At 42.3% G+C, this 22,520-nt stretch overlaps 1 protein-coding gene across 1 annotated transcript in view; it reads right to left on the minus strand.

The window, feature by feature from the left end:
* The window catches only part of LOC115477907 (25-hydroxycholesterol 7-alpha-hydroxylase), a 337,896-nt gene that overhangs the window by 278,632 nt on the left and 36,744 nt on the right, over window positions 1–22,520 (minus strand). The gene's annotated exons all lie outside the window — the stretch shown is intronic.

Here is a 22,520-nt window from a genome sequence, read left to right on the forward strand (position 1 = left end):
GGAATGTATTGTATTTTTACATGCATTGCCTGTCACCTATTATTTCTCTGTGATTACTCTGTGACCTCTGATGTGAATTACTTAGAGAGGTCACACAGCTATGCAACTTCCTGTGGGGGTTAGACACAGCAGATGCAGCACATGCAGCACATGGAGCACATGGAGCTCATGATCTCTCCTAACCTGAGAGGATCTATGGTGGTGTGAGCATCCATTACCATCTAAGCACATGGAAGGAGCTGATAATACAAATGTATAGTAATATGTATATATAAGCCTGTCTGATTATAATCTAACTGCAAACTGTGAGTAAACAGATGTTTTGTTACTTCAACTTTAAAGTGACTCAGCAGTGAATTATTCAGGGGTGAATGAGAGAGAGATGAAGAAAGAAATTAACATTTCTAAAGCTGAAGCTGTGTGTACTAAAATCTGCTAATTATTTACTACAAATAATCCAACAAAAGGGTTATGGGCCCAGGGTCCAGGAATTGAAAAAGAAGAGAAATATTACCAGGCAGAAAAAAAGGCCACATTTTTCTCTTAAGTTTTAAAGGAAAGATTCAGTCTGTCTCTCTCTCCCCCCACACAGCAGACAGAAGGCTAAGAAAATGGCTGAGGGAAGAAATTCACCATTGTTCTATTCTCTCAAGGTGCCTAGATTAACTGAGTTTAATTATCGGCAGTGGGAATTAAGATTCATATGTCTCCTTCGAGCAAAAAGATTAGATATATGCTTAGACCAAGACAGAACAGCTGAAAATATGGCTGAATGGGACAATGCAAACTATTATGTGAAGTGCATGCTTTTGGAAGCTCTCTCAGAGAAACAAGCCATATTAGTGGAGGGAAAAGATACACCAAAGGACATTTTATATAAACTGAGAACTATGTATGCAACTACATATGCAAAGCAGCAACCAATTTGGCTGGCAGAGTTGAATGAAACCAAATTAAGGGATAAAGTAAATGTAATGATCACATTATGCATCTTATGTCTTCATTTCAAAAGCTAGAACTTTCTGGAATTCCCATGTGTGATGCATTGAAAAGAGCATTTCTTTTTACCTCACTATCAAAGAAGTTTGATGTTTTTAGGTCTGTAAATGAGGCCATTGAAGGGCAATCTTTTGAACAGACAACATCAAAACTAAGGCAGGAATGCATAATAAATGATTCTGAGGAGATGTGTTCTCAAAGCAAGTCAGAGAGAAATGAAACAAATTTCTTGGCAAAGAACAGAGGAAGGCGGAGCTATGGGAAAACTCCACCCAAGGGCAAGCTGATTTGCTACTCATGTGGAAAGGAGGGACATGTATCTAAATGGTGTAAGGAAACACAAAACACTCCCTCTAGCTCACCTAAGCCAATGGAACTAAAGAATTTTCAAACCAGGAAATGTATGAAGGACAAAGATAAACACAAGGGCTTTCTAATGGCAGAAAAATCTTTGACTATGGTAAATAATAATTCAAATGAAAGTACTTGGATTTTGGATTCAGGGAGCACATGCCATTTAACCAATTGTAAGAATTTCTTTCAGGAAATGTGTCCAGAGGAAGGTATTCTTAAAACTGCAAACGCAGGGACTGCTAAGATCCAAGCAAAAGGTATTGGATTCTTAAAATGCAAAGTGTCTAATGAAGTTAAAGAAATTCCTGTAAGTGATGTCTTGTATATTCCCCAAGCAGTTTGTAATATGCTTAGTGTATCTACATTAGATAAGAAGGGATTTGCGATTCATTTTGAAAACAGTAAGTGCACAATCTCTAAAAATGATGAAGTGTATGCTGAAGCTTTTATGCATAATGATGTTTATAAACTGAGCATTTCAGGTGAAGCCTCACATATGGCGCAAGTAAGGAAGAATGATGGTAAATGTAGTCTGGAAATCTGGCACCGCCGCCTGGGACATCGTGATTCTAAGGTGATCCAGGATCTTTACAGTAAGCAACTGGCCACCGGCATTCAGATAAGTGCAGATGCTGGTAAAATGGAGAAATGCATAGACTGTGTTACTCAAAAAGGTGTGAGACCCTCATTTCCTGCATACACAGGAAATAGGAGTAATAAAGTACTGGACTTAATACACAGTGACTTATGTGGACCGTTTAATATCCCATCATTGGGAAATAACAGATTTGTGCTAATATTCTTGGATGATTTCTCTAGATATTGTGTGGCCTATTTGCTGAAAGAAAAAAGTCAAGTCACAGACATGCTGAAGAAATACGTAGCCATGGTGAGCAATAAATTTGAAAGAAAACCAAAGGTTCTTCAGACCGACAATGGTGGTGAGTTCACTTCACAAAGCATGCGCACATTTCTAGAACAAGAAGGCATTCAGCATATCACAACAGTAGCTTATACACCAGAACAAAATTCTGTTGCAGAGAGAAAATTTAGGTCACTTGTGGAAATGACCAGATGTATGCTGTCAGATAGCAATCTCCCTAAAAAACTATGGGGGGAAGCCATTCTCACAGCAGTGTACCTACAAAACAGAATGCCAACTAAAGGCGCTGAGCGCACACCACATGAGACATGGCATGGTAGGAAGCCAAACCTGTCACACATAAGAACATTTGGAAGTACAGCATATGCTCATGTACCAAAGCAAAGAAGGCATAAGCTGGATTCCACAACAGAAAGGGGCATTTTAGTTGGCTATACTCCAGGACACAAAGGATATAGAATTTTGAATCTGAAAACTGGCATTGTTGGCATAAGACATGTTACATATTTTGATGAAAACAAAAGGGTTGATAAAGGCTGGATTATCCCAGATGAGCCTTATCATCCAGAATATGAAACTAGAACCATAATAGACATGCCAGTGTATATAAATGCCATACCAAGGCAGATGTCTGAAAGCAACTCATCTGTATCTAACGAGGAACAGGCAGAGGAAGCAGACACAGAAAGGATCATTGAAGAAGACAGTACAGTTGGAGAAGGGGAATCAATTGGAGAAGTACTCTCAGATTTAGAGGATGCAGAAAGGTCGGACCAACCTGTAGTCAGACGCTCATCCAGGGAAAACAAAGGTGTTCCACCCCCAAGACTGTCTTACCTAACAAAGTCAGCAGAAGCTCAAGAGCCCTTAACATGGGATGAGATTGAGAAAATGCCAGCAGAAGAAGCTGCTGAATGGCATAAAGCTGCACAAGAAGAAATTGATGCATTGGATAAAAATAATACTTGGATTCTTACAAAATTACCTCCTGGCAAGAAAGCTATAGGATGCAAATGGGTATTCAAGTTAAAAAGGAATGCACAAGGAAAAGTGGAAAGGTATAAAGCCAGATTAGTGGCAAAGGGATATCTTCAAAAATATGGAGAAGATTTTGATGAAGTGTTTGCACCTGTAGTGAAACACACGACAATCAGAACACTTCTGAGCATTGCAGTCTCAAAAGGCATGCAAGTCAAACACATTGATGTGAAAACAGCATTTCTTCACGGAGAAATAACTGAAGACTTGTACATGGAACAGCCAACAGGTTTCATAAATACAAAACAAAGACAGCTAGTGTGTAAATTAAACAAAGGTCTTTATGGATTAAAGCAAAGTGCAAAATGTTGGAATGAAAAATTGCATGAAATATTGACAAATTTAGGATTTAAGCAAGGTGAAGCAGATAAATGCTTGTACACTAGGTGCACAAATGGACAATATGCATACATTTTAGCTTTTGTTGATGATCTGCTCATTGCAAGCAAAGTGAGCAAGAGTACAAGGACATTGTAAAGTGTTTAAACCACAATGTTGAGATAAAAGAACTTGGTAATGTGTCATACTATCTTGGTATAGAAATTGAGAAACAAAATGATGGTTCTTATCTTCTAAGCCAGAAGCAGAAAATAAATGAGCTTATTGAAAGTTTAGGTATGCAAGATGCCCAAGTTGTAAGCACTCCCATGATCACTGATTTTCTGAAGGATGAAACAGTAAGAGAACCTTTACCAGATAACATCCAATATAGATCAGCCATAGGTAAGCTTTTATATCTAGCTACCACATACAGGGCTGATATAGCAAATGCAGTAGGAATTTTGAGCAGAAGGGTCAGCTCACCTACCAAATCAGATTGGACTGCAGTTAAAAGGATGGTAAGGTATTTAAAGGGTACCATTGATTGTAAATTAAAGATTTCAGCCAATAGTAATCCAAAACTAATATGTTACTGTGATTCAGATTGGGCAGGGGATCATTCTGATTATAAATCCACAAGTGGATATGTGTTTATGTATGGAAATGTACAAATTTCATGGGCCAGTCATAAACAAAGTATTGTGAGTCTGTCTTCTACAGAAGCTGAATACGTGGCCGTATCGGAAGCGTGCAGAGAACTGATGTGGATTGAAAAACTTTTGCTGGATTTCGGAATAGCTGAAAAGAGACCAATCCAGATAATGGAAGATAATCAGAGCTGCATCCGACTGTCACAGAATGACAAGGTTCAGTCACGTACCAAGCACATCGCAACGAAATACCACAACGTGCGAGAGTTGGCAAAAGAAGGGGTCATCAGTCTACACTATTGTCACACCAGTGAGATGACAGCTGACATCATGACCAAACCGTTACCCAGAGAACATTTTGTGAATCTGCGTATAAAGCTTGGACTTTGTATGAATAAATAATTGCATGACAGTTATGCATGAGAAGGGGTTTGTTGGAATGTATTGTATTTTTACATGCATTGCCTGTCACCTATTATTTCTCTGTGATTACTCTGTGACCTCTGATGTGAATTACTTAGAGAGGTCACACAGCTATGCAACTTCCTGTGGGGGTTAGACACAGCAGATGCAGCACATGCAGCACATGGAGCACATGGAGCTCATGATCTCTCCTAACCTGAGAGGATCTATGGTGGTGTGAGCATCCATTACCATCTAAGCACATGGAAGGAGCTGATAATACAAATGTATAGTAATATGTATATATAAGCCTGTCTGATTATAATCTAACTGCAAACTGTGAGTAAACAGATGTTTTGTTACTTCAACTTTAAAGTGACTCAGCAGTGAATTATTCAGGGGTGAATGAGAGAGAGATGAAGAAAGAAATTAACATTTCTAAAGCTGAAGCTGTGTGTACTAAAATCTGCTAATTATTTACTACAAATAATCCAACAAAAACTGACATTACAACCTTGCAGAATTTCCATAGACTCAAGGCAGAAAAAGAATAAAAAATATGGTAACCGCAACACTGGGAAACCAGAGAGAAAAATAATCCTGGAATATAGAGCAAGCAGCCTCAAACCATTTGTGCTAATGGAGTGCATAAATGCGTTCTTCTGTTCTCATTCGTATAATTTGTTGTATAATTCGTTGTAGATTTAAATTACGGACTGCCACACATAACACCGGGCCCTGCGTGGAGCACTACACATAACACAGAGCACTGCGATCTGAAGGAGCAGGCTGCAATACAGAAAACAACTCTGGCGCTGACAAAAAACATGCTGCAGCCTCTCCTGCATAATGGAGCTCTCTACATCCAAATAAAAACACTTCGCGTCGTGGGAAACAAACAAAATGGGCACCGCACTCGCAGAATTCGCGGGAGCGGCATCCGGAGGTGCACCTGACCCGTCCAGAACTGCTACAGCAGACCGCGACGGCGAGGAACTCTGGGCTGACAACTGAAGCCCCGAAAACGGTGAAAGAGAAGGTCCCGACGCACCCCCCAGCGGTGTACAATATTTACAAGAGCTGGAAGAGGAGATCCCCCGACGCTGGCATACAGCGTAGCGTCTCAGCTTCTCGGACATGACGGTAATGCGCGTGCACGCGCGTACCCGATTCGCGCCAAAATCTTTTTTTTTTTTTTTTTTTTTTTTGAAGCCCTGTTCCGCCGAACAAACCGCTAAAATTAAAACTGACCAACAAAAACAGAAGGAAGAGCAATAACCAGCCAAGAAAACTCCTCCAAATTACTGCTGCCTCTTTTTTTTTTTTTTTTTAACAGCTAGATAATATAGACACCCAAAACAGCAACCAGAGCTGCCTGCTCGTTAAAAGTAATGGGGAAAAACACAGAGCTGCCTGCTCGTGATTTAGCTTGCTCTTTAAAATGCTTATAAGTTTTAACTTTCTATAGTGGCTGCCTCTCCCAAAGACATACACCTTTCTAAACAAAGGGTAGTCCTTCCCAGCCACGTATGGGAGATGGGGAGGAAGGGGGGAGGGACTCGGGGACACCCGAGTTTAACACCCCCAGAGGCTGTAAAGAAAGGAAACAAGAAAGGAAAAGAAATCCCTGCCTGACCAGCGTCTAACAGAGAATTCCTAGGCACAGAAGAGGTAGCATTATTAACCACTAAAAGATAAAGAGAGAGACTAATGGGCTCGCTTCCTACCTGCTGGGAGACTGAGAAAATACTGAGGCTAAGGTCACATGGCCAGGGCTCCTATTGGCTCTCTAGAGTCAGAGTTTTTTCTCAGTCTCCACCTGCTGGTAGGCGAGCACAACCCATCAGTCCAATCCTGGTCCGGTCCGGAGGGACGCTAAGGAAATTGGTATTATCGAAAACCGATTTTGGCCGGCCCCAACTGCTTTTTCGTCACTGCGCTGGCCAACCTTCAAGGGGCGTGTTGGTAGGGTAGCGAAGGCAGGGCAGGGGGCGGGGTGGGGCGTGGTTAGGGGATGGCCGGCTTCACATTATAATGAAAAAAAAATGGCCGGCTCAAACGAGCATTTCGCCGGCCAGACTTGGTCCATTTATTTTTAGGACCAAGTCTGAAAAAATGCCCCAGCTGACCAGATGACCACCGGAGGAAAGCGGGAATCACCTCCCCTTACTCCCCCAGTGGTCACCAACACCCTCCCACCCAAAAAAAAAACTATTACTTTTTTTGCCAGCCTGTATGCCAGCCTGACATGTCATACCCAGCTCCTTGACAGCAGAATGCAGGTCCCTCAAGCAGTTGTTAGTGGGTGCAGTACCTTCAGGCAGGCGGACCCAGGCCCACCCCCCCTACCTGTTACACTTGTGGTGGTTAATGTTGAGCCCTCCAAAAACCCCCAAAACCCACTGTACCCACATGTAGGTGCCCCCCTTCACCCCTTAGGGCTATGGTAATGGTGTAGAGTTGTGCGGAGTGGGTTTTGGGGGGGATTTGGGGGGCTCAGCATCCAAGGTAAAGGTGCTATGCACCTGGAAGCTATTTTTGTTTTTTCTTTTAATTTTTTTAAGTGCCTCCTAGGGTGCCCGGTTGATGTCCTGGCATGTCAGGGGGGCCAGTGCACTACAAATGCTGGCTCCTCCCATGACCAAATGCCTTGCATTTCGCCGGGTTTGAGATGGCCGGGCCCGGTTTCCATTATGGCTGGTGTGGTAGCCTTGTTAGTCCACTCTTAAAGGTTATCAATAGAAATCAAACAAAATAAAACATGGAAAAGAAAATAAGATGATACCTTTTTTATTGGACATAATACATTTCTTGATTAGCTTTCGAAGGTTGCCCTTCTTCGTCAGATCGGAAATAAGCAAATGTGTTAGTTGATAGTATATATAAGTGAAGCATCAAAGCATTTCAATGACAGTCTAGCAAGGTGGGGGTGGGTAGGAGGTATGCATGGGTACATCAAAGCATTTCATTTCATTGATAGTCTAACAGGATGGGTGTGGGTAGGTGAGAGGATCTGGATTTTCTAGCCCATTATAAACCATAAAGTTGTATTTCTCTGTTTATCACTCTCCCCCCATAAGAGGCACAAGCACTTGTGCCAATAGAGCTGCAGATATATTGGAAACTTACAATAGTCTATCTATAAGTTACATATGTATTTTTGAGTCTCGTCTAAGCTTAACGCATATGTATACTCCTATTGCAAATATGCACTATGAAAGTTAAGCAGGTGTTTACAGAATAGTGCTTAGGCAACATTTTGGCAGTTCTGTGTATATGTGCACTCATATGCGTGTAAATGCTAGTCTTCTATGTTACAGAATTACCACCAAAGTGCCTCAAGTGATGCTGACCTTACTTTTCTTTTCTTTTAATAAATATAGTTTGGGGTTTTTTTGTAAAATGGCTATTCTTGGTATACATGCTAGAAAATACATGTATTTTTCCCCAAGTCCTTATGATGTATTTTACAAAAGGCTCTTAACTTAGCAAACCTTTCCTAAAATACATTACAAATTGTGAACATCAACTTGCATGACTCATTTCCAATCTAGATGGCTTATGTATTTTAAAAATGTCGATCTGTACATATTATTTAAAACTGCTCTTAAAAGTTAAAACTTGCATTAAAAAAAAAAAAAAAAGTTACTAACCTGACAGCAGATCTTAGAAAGAAGCATGCCTTAAAACAAACAGAGGGGCATTTTCGAAAGGATGTCCAAGTCAGAACATCCCAAACGGACATCCATCTCACATGCATTTTTCAAACGTTAAGATTACCTGTTCAAAAATACGTGAGATGGATGTCTACACGCTAGAAACATCCAGCATGAATATCCACTTTATAAATTGGAACATCCAAATTATGAATGGAGAAAACAAGGGACATGGATGTCTGTATGGCAGTATTCTTCATTCTTTGAAAATGGCCACAGACATCCATGCAGAGCACATGGCCTAGTTGTTAGTGCACTGGACTATGAACCAAGAGACTCAGGTTCAAATCCCGCTGGAACTTTTTTTTTTTTTTTTTGTAATTGTGAGCCCTCCAGGAACAGCAACATATCTACTGTACCTGAATGTAACATAGTAACATAGTAGATGACGGCAGAAAAAGACCTGCACGGTCCATCCAGGCTGCCCAACAAGATAAACTCATATGTGCTAGTTTTTGTGTATGCCTTACCTTGATTTGTATCTGTCTTTTTCAGGGCACAGACCGTATAAGTCCGCCCAGTACTATCCCAGCCTCCCAACCACCAGCCCCGCCTCCCACCACCGGCTCTGGCACAGACCGTATAAGTCTGCCCAGCACTATCCCCGCCTCCCACCCACTAGCCCTGGCACAGACCGTATAAGTCTGCCCAGCACTAGCCCCACCTCCCAACCACCGGCTCTGCCACCCATTCTAGGCTAAGCTCCTGAGGATCCCTTCCTTCTGAACAGGATTCCTTTATGTTTATCCCACGCATGTTTGAATTCCGTTACCGTTTTCATCTCCACCACCTCCCGCGGGAGGGCATTCCAAGCATCCACCACCCTCTCCGTGAAAAAATACTTCCTGACATTTTTCTTGAGTCTGCCCCCCTTCAATCTCATTTCATGCCCTCTCGTTCTACCGCCTTCCCATCTCTGGAAAAGGTTCGTTTGCAGATTAATACCTTTCAAATATTTGAACATCTGTATCATATCACCCCTGTTTCTCCTTTCCTCCAGGGTATACATGTTCAGGTCAGCAAGTCTCTCCTCATACATTTTGTAACGCAAATCCCATACCATCCTCGCAGCTTTTCTTTGCACCGCTTCAATTCTTTTTACATCCTTAGCAAGATACGGCCTCCAAAACTGAACACAATACTCCAGGTGGGGCCTCACCAACGACTTGTACAGGGGCATCAACACCTCTTTTCTTCTGCTGGTCACACCTCTCTCTATACAGCCTAGCAACCTTCTAGCTACGGCCACCGCCTTGTCGCACTGTTTCATCGCCTTCAGATCCTCAGATACTATCACCCCAAGATCCCTCTCCCCGTCCGTACCTAGCAGACTCTCACCGCCTAACACATACGCCTCTTGTGGATTTCTACTCCCTAAGTGCATTTCTTCGCATTGAATTTTAATTGCCAAACCTTAGACCATTCTTCTAGCTTTTTCAGATCCTTTTTCATGTTTTCCACTCCCTCCGGGATGTCCACTATGTTACAAATCTTAGTATCATCCGCAAATAGGCAAACTTTACCTTCTAACCCTTCGGCAATGTGACTCACAAATATATTGAACAGAATCGGCCCCAGCACCGATCCCTGAGGCACTCCACTACTCACCTTTCCCTCCCCCAAGCGAACTCCATTCACCACCACCCTCTGGCGCCTGTCTGTCAACCAGTTCCTAATCCAGTTCACCACTTTGGGTCCTATCTTTAGCCCATCCAGTTTATTTAAGAGCCTCCTGTGGGGAACCGTGTCAAAAGCCTTGCTGAAATCTAAGTAGATTACATCTATAGCACGTCCACAGTTCAATTTTCCAGTCACCTAATCAAAGAATTCAATGAGATTCGTTTGGCACGATTTCCCTTTGGTAAAACCATGTTGTCTCAGATCTTGCAACTCATTTTCTTCCAGGAAATTCACTATCCTTTCCTTCAGCATCGCTTCCATTACTTTTCCAATAATTGAAGTGAGGCTTACCGGCCTGTAGTTTCCAGCTTCTTCCCTATCACCATTTTTGTGAAGAGGGACCACCTCTGCCGTCCTCCAATCCCTCGGAACCTCTCCCGTTTCTAAGGATTTATTAAACAAATCTTTAAGAGGACCCGCCAGAACCTCTCTGAGCTCCCTCAATATCCTGGGGGATCCTGTCCGGTCCCATGGCTTTGTCCACCTTTAGTTTTTCAAGTTGTTCCTACACACTCTCTTCCGTGAATGGTGCTATATCCACTCCATTCTCAAATGAACTTTTGCCAGTCCATCGCGGTCCTTCTCCAGGATTTTCTTCAGTAAAAACAGAACAAAAGTATCTATTTAGAAAATTTGCCTTTTCTTCATCATTATCTATATAGAAGTTCGCAGTATCTTTTAGTCTCACAATTCCCTTTTTAGTCATTCTCCTTTCACTAATATACCTGAAGAAATTTTTGGCACCCCTCCTTACATTTCTAGCCATTTGTTCTTCCGCTTGCGCTTTCGCCAGACGTATCTCTCTCTTGGCTTCTTTCAGTTTCCTCCGTACACCACTTGTATAACCTGGCTTGCAGGTGGCTTATATATTTAGGTACAGTTGATATTTTTCTGTTTCTGGAGGGCTCACAATGGGACTAGAACCTGGGTGCCTTGGTTTACAGTCCACTAAACTAACCAATGGAATACTCCTCAGACTTGCTTCCGGCATTTTTTAAGAATGCCCATAATACCTGAAGCCGTCATACAGCCTGGTATCCCCTTTCGGTATCGCTTTCAGGGAAGAGAGAGGGCGACAGTAGCCACTGGGGCATTAAAGAGGTGTCATGCTTTAATCCCCTTCATTGGTCAGCTGCTCAATCAGGGCACCTTTTTGACCCGGACATGCCTGCAACAGGTCTAAATAAGGGCATCCCTTGATGTTTCTTCCCCTTCGGTAAGCGATCTTGGATGTCCAGATTTCAGGCCCTCCCTAACCCCACCTAAAACATACCCACAGCACACGCCCTTGCTATTTGTACGTACTATAGTGTTGGATGTTCCTTTTCTCCGTTACAAAATCGGTACTTGGATGTTTCAAGCACATGGACGTCCATTTCGGCAAACTTACTGAAGTGCATTAATGCTATCGCAAGTGGTTAACATGCATTAAAAAATATTCATAGCATGCACAAGCTAATTGGTGTTCATTAACAGCACTGCTAACAAGGATAAACCAGCTTGTGATAGTTTTAACATGAAACCTATGCTAATGAGCCAAAGAAATGCATAACTAAGCAAAATAATTCACTGCCTATTAGAACTGCAAAAAAAAAAAAAGCATACGCACAAACTCCATTGCAGACCCATTGCTTTTATGCACATACTTTACCATCTACATGTTATTTTAACACCATTAGTAAGCATAATCAACATTGCATTTATATGCATTAACAGCCATTGATCTCATAATGGGTGCTGAAGATGGACTTTTATTTATTTATTTATTTTGGTTACTGGAAATAAGAATAAAAACAAACATGTTTCCTTGGAGCCTGGTTAAGTTACAATTTAAAACCCTGGAAGTCCCTGACAAGTATTAGTGTGGCAGAAATGAGTGTTTACACATTTTGAATCTAATTTGAGTGAGCTGTTTGTTAAAATAGAAGAAACTGTGATGTCGTGCTGACATAAAGCATACTTCTACTCATTTGATGTCTTCAAATCATTAGCATGTGTCTGTTCATTTTAAGGTTCACTTTAAAAGAGGTCTGGCAACTATTTTTGCAATTATTTCTAAGCATTCATAAATTTGATAAGAGTTTCTCCTTCCTTCTTGAAACTTCATTGGTTTCCCATTGAGGCCCAGGTACAATTCAAGCTTTGTGTCATGGTATTCAACATTTTGTAAGGCATTGCTCCATCTTATCTGATGCCCCAAAGTAACCTATCAGTAGACAGAAACTCCCTTTCTTCTCATAACCAAATGTTGCTCCATTTTCCATCTATCAGAGAGGTTAAGTCTTATAAGCAATTGACTTCTTCCATTTAATATCGAGTCCCTTCTGTATGGATTTCCTACCTACTGTCATAAAATATGAAAGGAAATATTTTACTATTTAGGAAACATCTGAAAACTTTTATTTTGAAAGTCTACTTCTCAATGTTTACCTGGGTGCTAAGGGCCCCTTTTACAAAGGCATACTAGCGTTTTTAGCATGCACTAAAAATTTGTGTGTGGTAACTGTGTGATGCCCATAGGAATATTATAGGCATCTACACAGTTAGTGCACGATAAAAATGCTAGCTCACCTTTGTAAAAAGACCTCCCCCCCAGTGAATTAATATCGTGATCCACATGGAACTGTGCAGGTAGATGCAGAATATAAGCCTTTAATGTAGTGTAGTTATCAAATATTGAAGAAAGTTTGCTTTTAAAACTATAAACTCTTTCAAATGAGAAAGCATGTAACCCAGTAATCAAAGAAATGAACTACTCAATTTCTGAGACCCTAGCATTCAAATTCTATACTCCTACCGATGGCAGAGACTTCTGCAAATTACTGGAACTAATAACTTCACTATTCCATCTTCCTCACCAGAACAGTTAGCCAAACTTGCCACCCCAGAGGTAGCTGTGTTTATGCTTCTAACACATAAAGCCCCCAGGATGCTTTTAAAATAAAAATTAACTAAGCAGCAGAATAAGTACTAGGGAAGCCAGGGTGCAAATCCACTTCTCTCACTGATGCTCTTTGTGACCTTGGGCGAGTCACTTCACCCTTTATTGTCTCGGGTACAGACTTAGGGGTCCTTTTACAAAAAGGCACGCTAGAGACGCCCATAGGAATATATGGGCATCTAATGTTCAGCATGTGCTAAAAACGCTAGCGCACCTTTGTAAAAGGACCCGTTAGAGCCCGAATTTACTGACCTGCATTAAGCTTATGTATTTAATGCATGTTAACAGCCAATGTGAAGGCACAGGAAATATGTAACCGTTGAGGGTATTCCTGGCACTTTAGGCAAGGCAATAGTGCCACTAACAAGGAGCAATGCTCATTAACGCTAGGGTTACCATATTTTGCCCCCCAAAAAGGAGGACACATGCCCCGCCCCCTTTGATGCCCCACCCCACCCCTTTCACATCCGCCCCACCCCATTTCACGCCCTCGCTCTGCCCCGTCACATTTTCCCCTCCCCCCCTGTCACACACCCTCACTCCCCCTCCCCGTCACCCCCTCCCCTTACCTTACTACTGCCCTGGTGGTCTAGTGACCTCTTCGGGGCAGGAAAGAGCCCTCTCTTTCCTGCCCGAAGTGCTGCCCTGCATGCATCCTTCCTGTTCGTGATCTCGGCGCCAATTCAAAATGGCCACCGAGAGTTGAAGTCTCGCGAGGTCACTTCAACTCTCTGTGGCCATTTTGAATCGGCGCCGAGATCACGAACAGGAAGGATGCATGCAGGGCAGCGCTCTGGGCAGGAAAGAGGGGCTCTTTCCTGCCCTGAAGGCGGAAGAGGTCACTAGACCACCAGGGCAGTAGTAAGTAAGAGGAGGGGAGGCTAGCAATCTGCCCGTTTGTCCGGATTTCTGGACAAACGGGCAGCCTGGCAAAACCCGCCCGGTTGCCCGGACATGTCCTCAAAAAGAGGACATGTCCGGGTAAATCCGGACATATGGTAACCCTAGTTAACACACATTGATGACATAACCACACCACTATTGCAGAATACTGCTAACTATACCTGTGGACCCATAGTTGACTGTTCTCCACTGTTGCATTTGCAATCAACATGGGTATTTTTAATGAGAATTGACTACACAATGCACTCCCTGCCCCTTCTCACTCCCTAATATGAATTTCCATATTAAATTCCCAACGCAGCAGTTAACACACACTGCCACATTAAAATGTACTAAAAGCTGTGCTGGATATATGGATGTGGATGTTAGAAAGAACACACAAATCAGAACTGAGACGTTCAGGTCAGAATACATCAAGTTCTGCCAGCATCTTAGAACAGGATCTGCTGATGTAAAGCCTGTTCTCAAATACATCCAGGAACGGACGTAGATGCACCAGTTAATGTAGCCAGAGTATCCATTTTAGATGCATTAATGCTAAAATATCAAGAGGGTCGACACAGCAACACAAACTTGTATGTAACAGAGCATACACATATAAGTCAGTCATTTAAGAAAAACATACATCTATGTTTTCTGACGCTGTCACACAGTCTGACATCCTTTTCTACTATCACTTTCAATTAGAATGGGATCACAGAGGTTTGCTCCTCAGGGATGATCAGGTGTTAGTGGAGCAAGTGATTTTATAAGATACCAATTCCTTCATACGTGAAAGCCAATTATGATAAGGGGGTCCACAGGAGAGGTCCAAAACTGAAGGATTACCGTCTTAACCAAGAGTATGGCAATAGCTAGAAACTTAATCTACTACTTAGAGAGACATTCATCCAGCACAGCATTCTAAATATTCTAAATGCCCTGAAAACCTTATCAATTTATCAATCGGAAATTTAATTAATGAAACCTGATACTCAGTTCACTATAAAGCAGCAAATACAAAAATATAATTTAAGAACACCGCTACCTCACTCGCACAGTATTGCAGCAAAATACAAAAATATAATTTAAGAACACCTCTACCTCACTCGTACAGTATATCTGCCCACGTTTTCCACCAATAAAAATGTAAGAAGAAATGATTTACTTGGGGAATATTGCTCTAAAGCACTCGCTAATGTTTATAATTTAAGAGCAGGCGCTGTATTTATAAGTTTTAGGATATTAATTTCTCCACCAATCACCAAAGGTGATAATTGCAATCAAACATATAAACGGCGAGTGACCGTACTCACTCGCAAATGCGCAGTAGAGACTTCCCTCTCTGCCCCGCCCCCCGCATCAATACGTGATGACGGGGGCAGAACAGAGAGGGAAGGCTCTACTGGCATGCTGCAGACGTCGGAACGCTCCCCCTCCCCCTCCCCCCCTCCCCCGGAGTCGCCGCCGCCCCTCCATCTGGCCCGAGCACTGTGAACTTACATCACCTCGCAGCAGCAGGCACATCAGCAAAGCTGCCGTCGGGCTTCCTTCTCTACCTTTGTCCCGCCCTCGCCGACATTACGTCACACGAGGGCGGGACACAGGCAAAGAAGGAAGCCCGCCCTGACAGCAGCTTTGCTGATGTGCCTGCTGCTGCGTGCTGATGTAAGTTTACAGTGCTGCTCGGGCCAGGTGGAGGGGCGGCGGCGGCGACTCCGGGGGAGGCGGGGCGGGGCAACGCCGACCTCGGGGGGGGGCTCGGAAACCCCCCATTCCAAAATAGCCCGTTTTCACGGGCTCAACGGCTAGTAAATTAAATAACTTAAGTATATATCTCTGTTGAAATGCAGTATTCTGTACTGCAAGATTTGAAAGCATGTACTCAGAGCATGGCACTAAGTTTAAAAGTGTCCATGCACTATCAGTATAACCTTAACAGATATCATATACTCAGAACACAAAGACACTATATTTTTAGCTTCAGAAAAGGTTTATTTTAAAATACAATTGCAAACGAGAGTTCTTTAAGAGGTCTTTACAGATAATCTGTACTTAAGTAAGGTAGCCAGGTCTAGATCAAAAGTTATGTTACTTACAAGTCCTTGTTACATAGTATGAACAGCATGAGGTAAGCACATGTTTGCAGAAGAGATCCTCATAGCAGGCAGGTGGGCTACAGGTCCCAGGAAGAGAGAATCTGCAGAGAAGAATCTGTGTTCCAGTTGAAGGGAAGCATCTGCTTGTCTGGAACAGCTTCTATCTTTTATACTCTTGCAAGCTGCAGGAAGACATGCCATGTGAATCTCTGTCTTGGTTTCCTGGTTTGCACACGACCCTGAGTAGTTGCAAAGCATTGTGATATTTTGGTCTCATATCTTAAGACATCACAAGACTTGCTGTCTGGATTTTGCTGACAAATGGTTTATTGTAGTGCAGGGTTTTCTGCTTGAATTTCTGTGATACATATTCTGATAAGATTTGTCTGGGGTGGCCAGCAGGTGTCCTTTGTCTTTAGTAGCTGTATTTCACACCTTTCCCACCTGCCTGTCTCCTTGCCTCTACTGGTTACCTTTGATATTTGTTGTGTTGATCAGCCAGGCTTTTTGATCAGAGGAAGAGAGTCAATTTAGCCTTGAGGCAGTCTCTTACTTGAGAAGTCTTTTGTTAAAGAGGGAGGGAAAGGGGGAGGTGAGGTCAGCAGTACCTTTTGTCTTTTAAATGTTCCCAAAGGGAGGGGGAAGAGGGCTTTGGAATTAAAGCCAGTTGCATCTTCAAATATATATATTTTAAAGCTGTATTTTTGTGTTGCTATATATATATATATATATTTGTATCTGATTCAGCACAATCTGCTCAATAATTCTGACACCATGTTACAACAGATAGTTGAGGAAAAAAGGACTTGAAACACCAAGATTTTGGTATCCTATAACGTAAGCTCTTGCCGCACGCTGTACTTCTGAAGTGTTTCCTCCTTGTCAACAAAGTTCAAAAATCTGGCTATAACAGCCTGTGCTCTCATGTCTCCTTCTCATCATTGTCCAAATGGTGCACCCTTTCAATTTTTAAGCTGCAGGTAGGTTCCTCCGTTCCTAATGCACCTGGCAGCCATTTTTCCAGGGTCGGGCGGAGGTCCTGATCTCTGATCAAGGATAGGAGGCTGATGAAACAGAGGTTATTACGCCTTCCCCGTTTTTTATAGTCCTCCAACCTGTCTAGCATATCCTTATGAGCGGTTTCAAGGCTTTGAATGCACTCCTCAAAATGATCAGCTCTGTCCTCCTATTGCACAATCCAGTCTTCCGTGCATTGAAGTCGGCTGGAATGGATCTCGAAGCTTTCTTTAATTTCCTCAATCGCCGAATAAATTTTAGTCAATTTGTCCTCCATAACGGCAATTAAAGTTTTAGTGAGCTCTTTTACAGCTGCATCGTGCAAGGTGAAAATTGGGCCCACTGGTGTATTGGCCATCTTAGCTGCTCCTGCCTGGGCCTTCTCCCACATGCCTTGAGATGATCTGGTGGTCATGCTGTGTAAGCAACGCCGCAAAATTGACCACAGGAGTGCAGGAAAGTAAGTCTATCACTATCAGAAAGAATTCCCACCTCGACAAGAGTATTGAGGCTGATTATAGCAGACAGTAAAGGGGGCACCCCACAGCCAGTCGTGAGGTTGTCCATTCAGCTCAAAAGCATGGCGTGACCCCCCCGACACCCATTATATTCCTATGGGCATCTGTGTGTTTAGCGCGAACTGATTTTTAGCATGAGCTAAAAACACTAGCGCACCTTAGTAAAAGACACCTTTAATCTCCTCATCGGGGAGTGTGGGAGGTCTTCATCTTCTCATTGGAGGTGGAGGAGGGATTCATTTGATCAAGCAATGCAGGTTAAGGGATTGGCTACATCTCAACAGGTAGTAGCCACAGAGTTTCTGGGAAAACTCCCATCAAGAATCTACGTTATGCTTGGACCAGGTTTGGCTAATAGAATATTGGTGGATTTCAAACTCAATTAAAGTAATAGTAGACTATTTCTCATCAAACTTTACCCTATTCATGAAATATGCGGCACCTAAACATGTCTCACACTTCTTTCAAATTCTAAGAACACATTCTCCATTAATTCTCTTGCTCTCTGACCTGCACAACCCCCCTGAATTACCAAGACACAGGTCACCAGAAGGCATTTCAACATTAACAGATTTTTCTTTTTTACATGTAGCATAGCACAGACCCTCTTGTTGTCTTCTTAAGGGCTTAACATTCAAGTCCTTCCCTAGGCTTTGCCCCTTTAAATTTTTGACAGTTCAGTCCAAGATTATCTCACCCCTCCTATCAGTTCTTTTCAAAGCCTTCCCCACTAGTTATATTATTTTAACAAGCTGCAATTGAGGCTTTTGCCCAAGCATGGCCTATTTAAATCTGTGCTGCCATTCATACCTGAACCCAGCTGCAGATGCTTTCCATGCAGGGAACTTTGGCTTTACACCCACACCCTTCCTTCAAGGACCAGGCTCATCCACAGGCCCTCTTACTGCAGTTCACAACCTCTTTGGGTCACTCATGCTCCTCGGCACTCCTGGCTTTATTCAAGAACTTCTCTGCTGCTTCACTCAGTGAATCTCAACAGTTGCCAGCCTCCAGCACCAAGACAGCTACATAGATACTGTTAACCCAGATTATTAATAACTAGATTTCATTGCATAAAATGGGACCTGTGCTGAAACAGCACAAGTTAGTGGTAAAATGATCCATCTTAACGGTAGCCTACATTGATAACTTCCACCTTATGGGCTAGATTCTACATATGGCGCCTGAAACTTCCGCATGGAAAATAACACCTAAATTTTATAGAATAGGCTTAAATGTCCTTGTGATATATAGAATTACACCGAGCGCCTCTCCACATGACCAAATTTAGTCATGGCCATTTACACGTTTTACTTGGCGTTAATCTTGACTCCAAAATTAGGTGCAGAGTGGGTGTATTCTATAACAAAGTGCATACATTTTAGAAACACCCACACCCCACCTATGGTCACACCCCTTTTCATATATGCAACTTAGAATTTACACGCATCACGTTACAGAATGTGCTTAGCGAATTGTGCACATAAATCTCAATTAATGCCAATTAGTGCTAATTGCCCGTTAACATCCAATTAACAGTGCCGATTTGCTAGTTAAACAACTAAGTTATGTGCATTGCTTTAGAATACACTTCGATTTCCATGCAGAAATTAAGCCGCAATATATAGAATCCCAGGGTAAATGTTTCTGTGTAAGTAAAAACCCACCCAAACCTAACCTTGTGTTACGTCTGTGCTCACCTCACCCTCTGGTGGCCAGAACCGGTGGCTGCTATGGACTATCACCCGTTCCAGACTTTAGCCCAATCCAGTCCGGATCTTCCAGGCTGCCAGATTTGTCTGTCTTGTTTGACCCTGCACAGCTCCCGTAGTGGCCTGGTGATTGCTGCAGCTGAGCCTCAGTTGCTGCTGGGCTTATTAGCCATTCGGAATCTATCTGCCTTTGCCTTGTCTAAGGCCCTGGTATGTTGGTGCTTGTAGCACTTCAGCCTGAGTTTGTTTCCTTGTGCTAGTTTCTTGCCTGAAGTTCTTGCCTGTTTTTAGTTAGTCTATGTTTAGTTTAGGGTTTGCTTGTTTCTTAGTCTTGCTCCTTGTTTGTAGTTCTTTGTGTAGTGCATAGGTTTCTGTGTTGTCTGTCTTCAGTGGCTGCTTGCAGCTTTTAGTTCTTTCCTTGTTTGTCAGTGTTTGTTTCCTGCTTTTGTGGCTGCTTGCAGCTTCCAGTTTCTGTCCCCTAGCTAGTCCATTCCCTGCCTTGTGTTGTGCTGTCTATTCTGTGAGTCCTAGCCCAGTGTCCTGCCTTGCTACCCATGTTTAGTCCTTTTCCCTCTGACCTTCAGGCCCTGTGCTGCCTAGCTGTTATCCAGTCCTGCCCTGTCCTATAAGTCCTACCAGCCGCCAGCAACCAGGGGCTCAACTCCTGGTGAAAGGTGGCCGTGTGCAGGTGAAGCCTAGTTCTTTATCAGACTTCTGCCTTGCCTCTGGGGTGGGGTGGTTTTGCCTGCCGCTGCCGCTCCTCGGCAGTGGCCCAAGGGCTCGCAAACCCAGTTCCAGCTTTGAGAACGTGACACCTTGGGAATGCCAATGTCTCTGTTTGCTGTGGGTAAAAAGACTTTAGCCCAGTGGGTAAGTTTGTCAAAAGTCATTTCCACATGTAAGGCACAGAAATTCAGATGTTATCCTTCTTTTTCGGCAATGGCTTTAAAAATTACTATCTGCACCCTTAGGAAAACTAAATAGAATGTTAACAAGTAGGGAAAGCATGTGGTGCCTGGCTTATGGAGTGAGACTTGGGGATGATCATATGTGACGACCTTTAGGTGGCCAAACATGCTGACAGCAAAAGCTAGAAGGATGCTTGGGTGCACAGAAAGAGGAATAGCCAGAAGGAAAAAAGGAGGAGACAAGCCTCTGTATAAATCTCTGGTGAGATCTCATTTAGAGTACTATGTATAATTCTGGAGACTGCACCTTCAAAAAGATATAAACAGGAAGGAGTCGGTCCAAAAGGCAGCTACTAAAATTGACATATATATTCCGGAGGCGAGTCTCTTTCACCCAGCTGAAAGGAAGCTCTGGAATGAGGGGACACAGGATGAAAGTGAAAGGGGATATAATCAGCAGTAATCTAAGGAAATACTTGTTCACGGAAAGATGTAGTGAATTCGAGGAATGGCCTCCCAGTGGAATGGTGACGATGAACACCGTATCTGAATTCAAGCAAGCTTGGGACAAATGCATAGGATATCTAAGGGAGAGGAAGGGCTAGTAGGTGGGATTGATAAGCAGACTGGATATGCCTTATGGTCTCTATCTGCCTTAATTTTCTATATAAATTCCTTCCAACCCATCTATATGTGCATGAATGTAGCTGTGCTATCTCTATAGGCATCTCTGACCTAGAAGAGAAAGGGTAGATGGAGCAGTTTGAATGGTATAGTATCCAAACATTCTGTTACCTTGGAAGGAGCAACAAAATTAAAACAAGTGTGTGAATATATGAAATCATATATCGCGAACAACAGATTTGAAAGGATGGATTTCTCAGTTCCATGTTTAAATGTTAATAATCCAGTGCTGAAATCGGATATAAAACTGGAAAAGAAGTATTACAGAAAAGGTTAAACTGAAACACAATTTTCCCACTAAGTAGTATAGCTCTTTAAGTTCTGGGAAAAGCAAATCTTCTAAATCGAAATGCTTAGGAAGAGAGAAATCTCCAAGCTAAATGCCTCAGGTTCTTCATCAGAAAGATGTTCTAACAGCGACATCTACAATTCATTTCTGTGCCAGGGCAAATAATGTACCAGTACCCCCAGTGATGGTCATGGTGATGATGTACCATATGGCTTCCAGTTGCCATGGCACAAAACGTTGCTGCAGGGAACAGCAAAGACATCATCATAAATCTTAGTAACAGCTTTTGAAGAGGCACTCCAACCAAACTGACTTAAAGAGTCAGATAGTGCTTTACAAGCATGGATTAAAATGGCACCCAAAGGACAGATGTATGAACGGTTTTCTCCCAAGACAGTAAATTACTTTCTTCTGGCTGGCATCATGGCTTGACTGTTTTATAATCTCAGAGCCTATGAAGCTCAGATGAGATCACCAGAATCAGCTTGGGCCCCAATGAGGAAGAAACAAGCTTTTCTTGCAACTTCTAATAGCAAGGGGAGATGTTTACAATGGGCAGTTTTGGGGGGAAGGAGCTGGTATGAAAATGAGTAGAAATCTCTTTACAAAAAGCCTTTTTTTCTTCTAAGGGGGTATAGTGTTTACATCAGTGCCACATGCTTACCCCAAAACACATTAAAGCTTTTTTTGGTAATTTTCCTTAACCATGCATTTATATATATATATATATATATATATATATATATATATATATATATATATATATATACACACACACACACACACATTTTGGGGCAGGGGCGTGTTATAGGTAGGAAATGGACGTGGAAGCGTAATTCAGATAGCTTTTTCTGATTAGCGCATGCTAACTGGATAATGCAGATTTAACATGACAGCAATAAGAACCTCCTAAATAGGAAGCAGTAAATGCTCCTGCATTAACTTTTTGCAAGTACCTCACACTAATGGCATTATTAGCGCATACCTGCAAAAACAAAAAAAATGGAAAATGTTTTTTTTTTAAAGTGCCACATTGAATCTGGGCTTCTTGTGAAGTAAAGTCCTGCATTAAGTGGGCCTTTTACAAAGGCGTACGCTAAAATTAAACATGTGCTAAACACTAGAGATGCCCATATAGCCATTAACGCATGCTAAAAATGCTACTGTGCCTTTGTACAAGATGCCCTAAGATAGAATATGGGCTTAACATAACGTCCTTTAGTACAAAGGACCCACTGACATTTAGATTAATTTCATTTCCATGGTTATACTCTGTATTATCCCAGAAAAGGTCTAAAGTGAATTACAATCAGTAAATAAAATTACAAGTTATAAATAAATAAGCTTCCATGAAAAAACTATTTCATAAAATTCAGACACATAAAATATCATATAATAAGAGGTCAAAATAAAATGGGTCTACCAAA

Source organism: Microcaecilia unicolor, chromosome 1 (genome assembly GCF_901765095.1).
Source record: "Microcaecilia unicolor chromosome 1, aMicUni1.1, whole genome shotgun sequence".
NCBI classification, from domain to species: Eukaryota; Metazoa; Chordata; class Amphibia; order Gymnophiona; family Siphonopidae; genus Microcaecilia; species Microcaecilia unicolor.